The 13,922-nt window shown below is 40.1% G+C and overlaps 1 pseudogene; it reads right to left on the reverse strand.

Annotated features, from left to right (window-relative positions):
• Positions 1-422: 422 nt before the first annotated feature.
• Positions 423-1,176, reverse strand: LOC142461681 (SKA complex subunit 1 pseudogene; annotated as a pseudogene).
• Positions 1,177-13,922: the final 12,746 nt, after the last annotated feature.

Genomic DNA, 13,922 nt, shown 5'->3' on the forward strand with positions numbered 1-13,922 from the left:
CTCCAAACCCAACTTTCAGGAAGTTTTCCCATAGATTGAAATGCCAATGAGTTTAGATGCTGATGGTCTTTAATTTCAAGAGGCCTGGGGACCCCTGACCTCCTCTCCCTACTCTTGTTGATCCATGATCACACTGGCGACCCTTCGTCCTGGGTCAGCTTCATTGTCCACCGATCACCAAACTAGACAGGAACGCTTTAGTTCCATCATGTGCCTGATGCCAAAGGCTGACAGGGTAGGAGCTTATCTATTTTTGAAAGAGGGTGGGGGGGTGATTTTTAAAATACTCGGGCATTATCAACATGAAAGTCTTCTTTTTACATGGAACAGGAAAAGAAAATGAAGATGCTAAAGAAATAGTAGACAAAGCATTGAATAGCTTCTATGTTCTACTGCTGGTTGGTCCCAGAGCTCCCAGGGCCTCAGGTTATAGTGTAACGGGTGAGTTTTCCCCCTAGGGCCCCTGAGAGCCCCTTGAAGTACTGTAAAATATTCAACATCACATGAAACCTCTTGTCAACTTTCAAATCCCTGAACTCCTTGATGTCAGCTTCCGCGATAAAATAATGACCTTTGGTATCCTTTATTTCTTCTTCAATATATCTGTGATAGAGGGTTCTGGTTGTATGATTCATAGACTTCTTGGGCTGATGAACAATCTGATATTTACTAGCGACTGCCTTGTTGATTTCTTTAATAACATCATTAATTTGACAACAAGTTAAGTGGGATTTCATGTATGCAGGAATACCGTTGAACTCATCAAAAGTGATAAATGAACTTTCCTTAATGCTTCTTTGTCCTTTAGGGGGCTTGCTGAGAGGGGCCGGTTCCACATCCTTGACTAATTCTTTCGGGTTTAGATCTGACCCCTCTTCTCAGTTCTTGGTTGCTGGGACCTGCGGCTGATGGGCAGGAATGTTTTCTTTGAGATGCTGCACATTTTCGTAATCTTCTTCAAGAGACTCACAGAATTACTTGAGAGAATTGTTGGTCTGTTCTTGATATTCGGTTTTCAATTCCAATTTATTCAAAATTTCATTTACTCTGATGATCACATCTCCAATTTTATTTAATATAGTCTTTAAGGCAGTTTTGTGGCCACAGAGTCCTAATGACAAAGTGTGTTTAATATTGCATAATAGTGCATAATTGTTCCAGATCAGAGAAGTCCATTCTTTAAGCTCGCGCTTATCCGGGAACTGATGTCCACTCCAAATTGATCTTGTATTACATAACTTTGCTGATTTCATTTACTGGGTCTAATAGTTTTGTGTGTGTGTGTGTGTGTGTGTGTGTGTGTTTGCAATTCTTAAGGCATTCTATGTAAAAGACTATATAACATCTCTGGATATAGTTTTCTCTCTCCTATGTAGATGAGCTTTATTTCTCTTGTGGGTCAAATTTCCTTGTCTAGTGTCTCTAGTAAGGAGCGTTGGTTGCACATTGGTTACTATTGGGCTGCTACCCCTAAGACCAGCAATTCAAAACCACTAGACACTCCTTGGGGGAATGGGAAGGCTTTTTACTCCTCTAAACAATTCCAGTCTCGAAAATCCACAGGGGAATTTCTACCTTGCCTTATAGTGTCACCATGAATTGAATCAACTCATTGGCAGTGCTGAATATTTGTAGTACAATAATGAATAGAAGCAGGGAGAGCAAATTCACTTGTCTTGTCACTGACTTTACAGGAGATATAGTCTTTTACCACTAAACTGTGAGTTGTTACTGGTGGCCTTTATGTAATTGAGAATGTTTCTTTTTATTTCTAGTACATTGCGTACCTTTAACATAAAAGGTACCCCAAATTATATTTCTGTAACTATGGATATGATCACTTGTTGTTTGCATTTCTACCCTCTAATACAATTAATACAGTTCCATTAAATGATGTTCATATGTTAAACCACCTTTGCGTTCCTGAGATAAATCCCACTTGGTCATGTATATTCTCTTTTATATGTTGCTGAAATTAATGTACTAAAGAGTTTTACATCGATATTCCTGCAGGGCATTGGTCTGTAACTTTCTTTTCCTGAGAGCACTTTGCCTGGGCTTAGTTTAAGTGTGGTAGTAGCCGTAAAGAATGAGGGGGAAAGTGTTCCTCTTCTTCTGGTTAAAAAATATGTATTTTTTAAATTTATGAAGACTTGATGCTAATTCTGTGAACACCTGGTGGGAACCACCAGAATATAATTTATGTTTTGCAAATGGCATATATTAACACAATGTTACTTTAACTGGTATTTCTTTGATACCTAGCAAGGTTAAACATTTCCCCATATGTTTACTTGCTAATTATCTATTGATATGTATACCTTGTTTCTGTGTCCTTTGCTAATTTTCATATTGGGATCTTGTGATTTTCTTATCAATTTTAATGAGTTCTTTAGAAGAATAACCCTTAGATGATTACATTTTAACCCAGTGATTTTTCATTGTCCAGAATTATTTATAGATTTTAGGCATAGAGAAGATAAGTCAGATTTTATAAACAATTCTGTTTTTGATCATTTTCTCCCAACTTTCCTTCTGTTGGCATCCAAAATTATTCCATATTTAAAGATGTTTAGGAGATGTTTAAAAATAAATTTACATCCCTTGACTCACAGATAAATGTTTCCATAAATTTTTATTTTTCTTGGGCGAGATGGTGAACGAGGCTGATGCAGTACACCAACCCTCTTCAACAATGACACCAGAGACCAAATGAAACAAAGAGAGATGATCATGCTGGAACCCTTAGATTCATAGGCAAGACTAGAGGAGTTCATTGAGTACCAACTAGAAGATGTAGCTGAACACAAGCAACCAAACGGAAAACGAACAAGTAGACTGTCAGCTGGTCTGATGCAGTACAGGCATCTTGAACGTTGGCAAGCAACATTCCATCAAGAGAGCAGCCAAGAGGCCTGCTGGTGCTGATAATGAGAAAAGTGGAATCCTGCCTTGTTTCTCACATCCTCCTTTTGACATGATGTATAGCCAAGCCCCCACCTAACACGTTAGAATACACCCCCACCCAACACACACATACCTTTTTTATTGCCTGAGTTTGTAGCAGTGTTCTCATGGATCAGGTACTGGATACATTGACCTTGCATCTAGAAGTGTGTGGATTCCCTTCATCAGATCAACAGAACACCAGATGTTGGGTATCCAGGCACCTCTGCACAGGCAAGAACTCCTTCTATAACTAGTGACTCTGCCTCCAGCTGCCCCCGAGCCTGAAAGAGTTCTTTCCGAGAATAAGCACCCTCACTTCAGCCCCCATCTAAGCTGGTGTGAACTTTTTCTGGATCAGGTGGCCTGACCCCAGACAACACCTAAGCCATCAGAAACATCATCTAAGAGTGAGTGTCCAATCTAATTCCTCCAGGTATTACCCCTTCCCCCATAAGCTCCTGATTGGCAGACAGTGAAGTACAAACAGGTGTCCTGACCCCGTTTTCTCCTTTCCTTATTTGTGGGCCTCCCTTCTCCTGATTTTGACCCCTTTGTCCTCTGCTTTCACTTTTATTTGTTTCTTCGGTTTCTCTTTCTTTTTTTTCCTTCCCTTCCTTTTTCTTTTAGTGTTTTTCTTTACTATTGTCTACCCTCCCCACTTTTGCTTATTGTATTTTCCTCTTTTAGTACTCTTGTTTTTATTTTCTCTTCCTGTTTCTTTTTTTAGTTACTAACTTTTTTATGTTGTTTTCCTGCCTTCCCCTACTTTTCTTCATTACTGAACTTTTGCTGTGGTTTCTGTTCTTCTTTCCTCTCCCATTCAAGAGTAGACAATTGTCCCCATAGAGCCTGGCCGCAGCCATACATTCAACAGCCCTACCTTTGGGTTGGGGCTCACCTTGTGCTTTACCAGCTGATCATTGGTAGACAGCAGTCAACACCAGCCAGACCCTTTAGAGCTGTCCTACATAAGCAGCAACCACAGCTGCACACAGACTCACATTATCAAAACCACCAGGAGTCAGGTGGTAAATGTTGACGAATACATGAACATACAATTATTACCTAAGTACAAGTGCAAAATCACACAATGTTGTGGAGACAATAGGTCATCTTGGTTCACATGAAGAAGCAAGCCATTTTTATGGTGCAGGTGCCCTCCAGTCAGTTCGCCCCACAGTGATCGTATGCACAGCACAGTAGTACTTGTTACTGCGCTATCCCCCTCATTGTTCCTGTGTCCGAGCCCACTGCTGCAGCCATGGTATCAATCCACCTCCCTGAGGGGCTTCCTCTCTCCTCCACTGCCCCTCTACTTTACCAAACATGATGCCCTGCTACAGAATTTGGTTTTGCTTCCACCAGAACATGTCCAAAGTATGTAAGATGAAGTTTTACCACCCCAGCCTCCAAGAAGCACTCTGACTTTATTTAAGACAGACCAGTTTGTCCTTTCATCTGTCCATGGAATTTTCAATATTCTTCTCCAACACCTTAATTGAAATCCATCGGTAGTTTCGTTTTTGGTTGTCTTTAATCAATGTCCAAATTTTACATGCATATGAGGCCACTGAAAATACCATGGCTTGTATTGGGCACATTTAGACCTCAAGGTAACATCTCTGCTTTCCAACACAGTCTTAGGCGCACATTTATCCAATGCAATGTTTGCTTGATAGCTACTTACATGAGATTGATTGCGAATCTAAGCAAGACAAAATCTGTGACAACTTCAACCTTTTCTCCATTTATCATGATGTTAACCACTGTTAACATTTATTTGTAACCCATACTGGAGGCAGTAATCCTTGATCTTCTTAACTAAGTGCTTCAAGTCCTCCTCACTTTTAGCAAGTAAGGTTGTGTCATCTACATATCACAGGTTGTTAATAAGTCTTCCCCAATCCCAATTCCACGTTCTTTTTCATATAAACCTGCTTCCCTGATTTTTGCTCAATATACAGATTGAATAAATATGGTGAGAGAATACAACCCTGGCCCCTACCTTTCCTGACTTTAAACCATTCGGTATTCCGTTGTTTGTTCACAAAACTGCCTCTTTCTATTACACAATTTCTACATGAGCACAATGAAATGTCTGGAGTTCCTATTATTCTCAAGATTACCAATAGTTCATTATGGTCCACACCGTTGAAGGCCTTTGCATAGTCAATGAATCATAAGGAAACACCTTTCTGGTTTTCTCTGCTTTGAGTCAAGATCCATCTGACATCACCAATGATGTCCCTTGTTCCACATCCTCTTATGAATCTGGCCTGGCAGCTCTTTATCAATGGACTGCTGCAACAATTGTTGGCTGATCTTTAGCAAAATTTTATTTGCAAGTGATATCAAAAATATTGTCCAATAGTGTGAGCATTCTGTTGTGTTACATTTCTTTGGAATAGGCACAAATATGGATCTCTTCCAGTCAGGTAGCCAAGAAGCTGTCCTCCAAATCTCCTGGCACAGATGAGTAAGAGCTTCCAGTACATAGTCAGCTTGTTGAATCATTTTAATTGGAATGTCATCAATTCCTGGAGTCTTATTTTTGGCTAATGCTTTCACTGCAGTTTGAATTTCTCTCTTCAGCATCTTTGGTTCTTGTTCATATCCTAATTCCTAAAATGGTGAAATGTCAACTAGTTCTTTTGGGTACATTAACACTATGTATTCTTTCTACTTCTTTAGATGCCTCCTGCAGCATTCAACATTTTCCCCACAGAGTTGTTCAATAGTTCAACTTGAGGCTTGAATGGTTTTTCTTGAGTTCTTTCCATTTAAGATATACTGAGTATGTTCTTCCTTTTGGTTTCCTATCTCTAGGTATTGGCATATTCCATTAAAATATTGGGTCTTGTCTTCTTGAGCTGCTATTTGACATTTTTTATTCAATTTTTTAATTCATCATTTCTTTCATTTGACTTAGCTATACTATGGTTAAGAGCAAATTTCAGAGTCTCTTCTGACCATCCAATTTGATCTCTTCTTTCTTTTCTGTTTCTTTTTAACCTTTTACTCTTTTTATGAATGATGTTTTTGATGTCCTCCCATAGTTCATCAGATCTGTTCTTGAAATGTTCTCAAAATTCATGTGGGTTAGATTCAAGGCAGTATTTTGACTATGGTGGACTTGTTTTAATTTTCTTCCATTTTATCCTGAACTTAATTGTCTGTTCCACCATCAGCCCTAGTCTGGTTTTAGCTGTTGATCTTGATCTTCTCCACTGTCTCTTCTCACAGATAGAGTCAAATTGACTTCTGTGTATTCCATCTGGAGAAATCCATGAGTACACCTGCCTTTTTGTGTTGTTGAAAAATGTATGTGCTATAAGCAAGTCATTCGTTTTGCAAAATTCTACCATACAATCTCTGGCTTCATATTTTCCAACTAGTGTACCTTCCTCCTTGTTTCATCATTTATATTCCAGTCATCAATTATTAGCGATATATCTTGATCCCATATTTGATCAATTTCAGACTGAAATCATTGGCAGAATTCTTCAATTTCTTTATCACTAGCTTTTGTGGTTGGTATATAAATGAAAGTTATAGTTGTATTGATTGGATTTCCTTGAAGAGAGATAAATAGAATCTTATCACATTATTGATTTTGAAATCTCCTTTGGACAATGAATGCCACACCATTCCTCTTTATTGTGTTCATCCCAGCATAGTAAATCATATGATTGTCTGATTCAAAAATGACCAATATTAGCCCATTTCCATTCACTAATGCCTAAATTATCCATCTTCATGTGTTCCATTTACCTTTTGACAACGTCCAATTGTCCTAAATTAATACTTGCTACATTGCAAGTTCCTAATATTAGATCTTTGTAGCTGTTTCGTGCTAACTTGAGTTGTGCCCCCATCGTCAAATGAAGACCCCAACAGCTCTGTCCCCACAAGCTTTGCTCCGTATCACACTGGTCGAGTCCACATTGAAAGGCAGCTCCTGCACAGTCACAGTTGAAGTGCCCCCTCCCCCCGCTGCCCCCTGTAGGGGCTCATCCTCTGGCGCTGTCTCTGGCCATTTTCTGCTTCAACTTATTAGGCCTTCAGTATCTGACAGTATTGTGAAGCTGTACATAAGGTTTTCAGTGTCTCCTTCCTATGAAAATAGGAGACACATGCAAACAATTAGTCCAATGGACTAACGGGTGTAAAAACATCAGTTTCCACAACCCTGAGACCAGAGGAGATGGTGTCTGGGTACCACTACCAACTTCTCTGACATGGGTCACATTAGAAGGTCTTGGCTAGAGTGGGAGAAAAATATAGGAAAAAACTGAAAATCATGAAAAAGCCTGACAGAATCCCTGAGAATATGGCTGTTGGTCACCTGTCAGATCTGGAACTAAACTCACACTGTGGCTCCGTTGTCAACCAAACAATAGACTCATCTTCAAGGAGAACAATAACACTAATGAGGTGCACACATAACATCTTTTACAGATCAAGGCAGCAGCTTTGACTCAAGGACAAAATTCAGAAGCACCAGGAAAGAAGAAGAATGGAGATAGCAAACACAGGTAGGAGGTTAGACAGGCAATGTTACTTGAGAGGATTGCTATGAATGAGATGAAATGACATGTGTATGAATCATTGACTGTGAAAGTGATTTGTTCTGTAAATCCAATTCACAATTTAAAATTTTTAAAAATAAGTAAAATGATTATAAAATTAATTTTTCTTGAATATTTATTGGTCTTTATTTTACTAAGCTAGGTGCAGTTATCGAGCATCTTTAATCCAGAAAGTTTATTCTTTCTCTGGATTCCATTTGAAGAATTTTTCGTATTAAATAATTATCATGTCTACACACTCATTTGGAAGCCCAATCCACTGTCCATAACTTCTTTGGCCCAGGCAGACATCAAAGAAGGAATAAAACTACTTAACAAATATTTAAAAGTTAATTTTTACTATGTTATGAGGAGCTAGTGCTATTAGAAAATATTAGATGAGCCCTTCACAGATCCTACCTTATGATTTAAAAGAGCAGTTGATGGCAACATGTGTACAAATATGCTTGATACAATTGATGTATGGACTGTTATAAGAGCTGGAATTGCCTCCACTAAAATGATTTTGAAATAAATAAATAAAAGGGCAGCTGACGTTGGCCTGATTAGAGAGTGTCAAGTTAAAGAGCCACTCCCCAAAGGCCATCACAGGTCTGAGCTCCTTACTGGACACACTGTGATTCGATCTGGAAAGGAATGAACGCTTATAACATATGAGGTCTTCAAAAGTTCATGAAAATTTTCATTCTTTTTTCATTCTTTTTTTTTTCAAGAACTTCATGAAAAGTATATGTCATGTCAGTTGTATATGTGTGGATTGGTGGACATGTATGGAGGAGGGGAGTTCAAATGCAAGAACAAATAGAACACAGAGAGGCACAAGCATATATCTTCGCTATCACAGATTAGAATTCAAGTTACTCTTAAAAGCTATCTCAGGAAGGCAATTTAATCTGGCTGACATGCAGGATTACTTGGCTCTTTGCACTGTCACTGGAAACAAAACTGCCTTTTGTGTTAAGAGATATAGATCTACTCTTGTCACATTGAACAGGCGCGACACACAGTTATACACGTCTTCCCACTTCAACCCCACAAGAGCGATGCTTTGGAGTGTTGTGAAACAAACAAACAAAGAAAGGTTTCTTTAGTCAATTTGCTCCTGATCATAAATGGCCACATTTCCTTTGCTTTATGGGCATCCTTAAAGAAAATCTATCTATCGACATGGCCAGTGTAATAAAGCATAACGGTATACACTTGGAAGACGCCCTGGTGATGTGGTTTATTTAGGTGTGGAACTGCCAACCACAAGGTGCACCATCCAAACCCACCAGCCACTCTGCTGGGGAGATGAGACCGTCTGCTCCTGTAAGAAAAACGGTCGCAGAGATCCTATGCATTGAAGTTGATTAACTGACAGTGAGTTTGGGATATACAGTAGACGTTTGCTAGGCAGTCTATAAAATAAAATCATCTTTTGATGTTATTTAAAACTTAGCGTAAATTGGATGAAGGTTTGTACAGCAGATCCTCAGTTTTATGTTCAACAGTTCGATGCATTTGTCCCAACGCCTCTAGTACAGCCCTCCCAGGCCCCATCACTCACGCCACTTGCTCCTGGAGGTTCCATCCTTCCTTCTTTCCTAAGATTCGGACTTCACCCTTGAAGGCAGGCTGCACGTCAGTTCCTTTTGTTTTTATCATCTTCATCTCATTCCATGTTTTAAAAAGTAGAGGAGGCATGATCATAACATGTTGTGATCCTTGCGCAAGTTATTTAACTTATTTTGTTCCTAGCTTCACATTGGTAAAAACCCGTTGGTAGCAAGTTGATTCCAATGCTTTACTAGCTCAGACAGGTCAATGTAGAACTGTGCTTCACAGGATTGCAATGGCTGATTTTTTTTTTAATATGTAAGCTTCTGAGTTGTTCTGAGTGGCCTTGAACAATGAAAAATTGAATAGAAATTTCATTAACCATTTGCACCGGGTATCTATAAATACGAATATAATTCTTTCCTTTAAAAATGGTGACAGAACTTTCCAAAATGTTGATCTTGTTGGCCTGTACCTATATTCATAAAATATATTGGTTTCCCACCCCCTCACCACCCACCCACCCACCACCACCACCACCACCACCAAATATATATATATATATATATATATATATATATATATATATATATATATATATGTTGTAATTTTTGTTTTTGTGATGTCTTTGTCTAGTTTGGGTATCAAGGTTATGTTTGCTTCATAGATAAATTAGGAAGTAGTCCTTCCTTCCCTTTCTTTTGTGAGAGTTTAAACAGTATTCTTGTCAATTCTTCCCTAGATGTTTGTGAAGATTTTCCAGTGAAGACGTCTTATCCAATCCTTTCTTAGGGAATGGCTTTTGTTTTAAGTTTTTAATTATGTGTTAGGTGTGGGTTTATATTACAGATGCAATTGTGAGGCTCTTTTCTTGTTGGCAATAAATATATTAGCACTGCCCTTCACAGTGCTGGTTTTAAGAATCCCCAACAGACTGCCAGCAAACAGAATGCAGCATAATAAAAGTAATGCACCATCTGAGGGCCGGCCCAATGACAACCACGTGGACACCTGCCCTCCCCCAGAAGAATTTATTTCAGAGGACAGCACTGCATCTGCAGCTCTGGGAGAAGAACATGTCTGATCAGAGCACACTGGAGCAAATGAAGGGGAAGGAAGAGACTGTGGAGCACAACCTGGCCCACCAAGCCTTGAGGACAATATTCCTACTCACAGCAGCCAATCCACAGAGAAGACCACATGGCCAGCCCCACTATGAGACATGACATCCCTCACTGACCCATAGCCCTACAGGGGACAACACTAGAGACACAGTGTGGGAATTACGCCCTAACTGGTCCCACCACACCGAGGCAAAACACTAAGGGTGTGAAACAGAACAGCAAGGGAAGCAGAGCAATGAAATCCCCAGGGAATACCAAAAATAGACTTTGGGACCAGGGCTTGGCGCCCCAGCAGATTTGACTGGAAAACACTCCTAAAGGCAAACAAACAGGTCTTGAACCAACTACAAGCTTTTTTCCCTTGTTGTGTTTTGGTTTTTCTATTTGGCTTGTTGGTGCTGGTGGTGTTGTTTTGCTTTATTTTGTTGCTTGGTTTTGCTCTGGGGTTTTTGTGTGTGTGTGTGTGCATGTTATTAGTTCTGCAGGTCTGTCTCAATAAGGTAGGCTGGATAAACAATTTGAAGGAGAAAACAGCAGAACTGACAGTTTTGGAGGGACATGGGAGTAGGGGAAGTGGGGGGAAAGGTAGTGGTGTTAACAAATCCAGGGACAAGGAAACAGCAAGTGATCCAAATCGGTGGTGAGGAAGGTTTAGGAGGCCTGGTAAGGCGTGATCAAGGGTAATGTAACTGAGAGGAATTACTGAAACCCTAATGAAGGCTGAACATGATAGTGTGACAAGAGGAAAGTAAAAGGATATAGATGAAAGAGCTATGAGGTAAAGGACATTTATAGAGGTCTAAATAAAAGCATGTACATATGTAAATATATTTTTATATGAGGATGTGGAAATAGATCTATGTGCATATATATATATAGATTTAGTATTAAGGTAGCAGATGGACATTGGGCCTCCACTCAAGTACTCCCTCAATTCAAGAATACTTTGTTCTATTAAACTGGCATCCCATGATATTCACCTTCTCGACACAATCACTGAAGACAAAGCAGGTGCACAAACAAATGTAGTTAAGAAGGCTAATGGTGCCCGGCTATCAAAAGATACAGAGCCTGGGGTCTTAAAGGCTTGAAAGTAAACAAGCGGCCATCTAGCTCAGAAGCAACAAACCCCACTTGGAAGAAGCACACAAGCCTGCGTGATCGCTAGGTGCTGAAGAGATAAGGTATCAGGCATCAATCAACAAAAATCCTATCATTGTGAATGAGTTGGAGCGCAGATTCGAGCCCCAAAGCCCATCTGTAGGCAATTGGACATCTCCTTATGGAAGGGTCACGGGAAGTGTCATGAGGAGGAGATGAGCCAGTCAGGGTACTTTTCTGTAGTTCCTGAATGCTTCCTCCTCTACTATTATCATGATCCAAATTCTACCTTACAAATCTGGCTAGACCAGAGGATATACACTGGTACAGATAGGAACTGGAAACACAGGGAATCCAAGATAGATGATCCCTTCAGGACCAGTGGTGAGGGTGGCAATACCAGGAGGGTAGAGTGAGGGTGGGGTAGGAAGGGGTAACCGATTACAAGGATCTACATATGACCTCCTCCTTAAGGGATGGACAACAGAAAAATGGGTGAAGGGAGACGTCGGACAGAGCAAGACATGAAAATAAAAATTTATAAATTATCTAGGGTTCACGAGGGAGGGGGAAATGCGGGGGGGGGGGGGGAGGTAAAGAGGAACTGATGCCAGGGGCTTTAGTGGAGAGCAAATGCTTTGAGAATGATGAAGGAAATTAATGTAAAAATGTGCTTTACATAATTGATGTATGTATGGATCATGATAAGAGTTGTATGAGCCCCTAATAAAATGATTTAAAAAAATAACCTGGCATTCTGTGCGGCTCACTCTCCCAATATGATAGCTGAAGACAAAATGGCTGCATAAGAAAATGTGAAGAAAGCGGGTGGTGCCTAGCTGTAGAAAGATATAGCATCTGGGATTTTACAGGCTTGAAGTTAAACAAGAGGCCATCTAGCAGGGAAGTAACAATGCCCACACAGAAGAAGCACACCAACCCTTATGATCACGAGGTGTCAATGGGATCGGGTACCAGGCATCAGAAGACCCAAAACAATCATTTAGATGCAAATAAAAGGGAGTTGGAATGGAGACTCAAAGCCCATTTGTAAATAACTGGACATCCCCTCACAGAAGAATCACAAGGAAGAGACGAGCCAGCCAGGTTGCAGTATAGAACCAGTGAAACACACAACGTTCCTCTAGTTCTTTAATGCTTCTTCCCCTCTCACTATCGAGACCCCAATTACAAATACAGCTAGACCAGAGGATGTACACTGGTAGATAAGAGCTTTCAACACACAGAATTCAGGACAGATAAACCCCTTAGGACAAATGAGAGTAGCGATACCATAAGGGTAGGCAGAAGGTGGGGGGAGAAGGAGGAGAAAGGAGGACCCAATCGCAATGATTAACATATAAACCACCACCACCACCCCAGCCCAGGGGGATGACCAACAGAAATGTGGGTGAAGGGAAACAGTAGATGGTGTAAAATATGAAAACAAAAATTATTAATAAATAATCAAGGGTTCATGAGGGTGGGAGGTAGGGAGGGAGAAAATGAAGAGCTGATACCAAGGGCTCAAGTAGAAAGAAAATGTTTTGAAAATGACGATAGCAACATATGTACAAATGTGCTTGATACAATTGATATATGGATTGTTATAAGAGCTGAGAGAGCCCCAATAAGATGATTTATTAACAACAACAATAAGTGCTTTGTAGTTGATCCTAATTCTGAATTATAATGTTTTGTCCCTAGTAAACCACATAGCTGTGGGGGAAAAAGTTGATTCCAACGCATAGCACCTCCCTGCATTTAAGAGCAGAACTGTGATCCACAGGATTTCAGTGGCTGAGTTTTCAAAACTAGATCAGCAGGTCTCTCTTCTGAGATACCCCTGAGTGGATCCTAACTGCCAACCTTTTGGTTAGTAGACCAGCAAAGAATTCTTTGTGCTACCCAATGACTTTGGAAATGACTTTGATGCTCTTATTGAGTATTTAAACATTACACTCTCATTATAAAAACAATTGGATCACTATAATGAGAAAACTACAAAAGCAAGAAGTAGAAATTATTCACCATCCACTCTCTGAAGAGAACTATGAATACCTAATCTTTCAGACAATTTCCTATGCGCATATCACAGACTCACTCACTGTAACCATGAGAGTCAAACACATCATCTTTCTCACACAGAGCAGCTGTGGAATACAGTGTAATGATAAAGTAGGATAACATTTATAATGCTTTTTGATGTGGTCATGTATTTTGGAACAAAATTACACTATATGTTTACTATATGAGGCTGGGGTGGCTAGAAGAACAAAACCAGTGACCCTCATATATGTGCAAGAAAGAGCTTTATATCAAGAAGTTTTACATATCAAGAAAACATCCCAGCCCAGTCCAACTCATGCCTGTAAGTCTGATAATAGTCCGTAAGTCCCTCTTCAGACTCATGCATTCACAAGCAGTGGTGCAGAATGAAGAAATATCACAGGCCGCTGGGGGTAAAGTACAGTGGGTCCAATGGCAGTGGATGAATCTCCAGGGCTCTGGCCACCAGCAGCGTCAGCAAACAGGAAGGTGAAGGGTGGGGAGAGGAAGCCCTAGGAGCCTCCTTATGAGAAGAAGGTCATGCCCACAAGGAGGTGCCATCAGGCTGTGA

This window comes from Tenrec ecaudatus, chromosome 11, assembly GCF_050624435.1.
Source record: "Tenrec ecaudatus isolate mTenEca1 chromosome 11, mTenEca1.hap1, whole genome shotgun sequence".
Classification (NCBI taxonomy): Eukaryota; Metazoa; Chordata; class Mammalia; order Afrosoricida; family Tenrecidae; genus Tenrec; species Tenrec ecaudatus.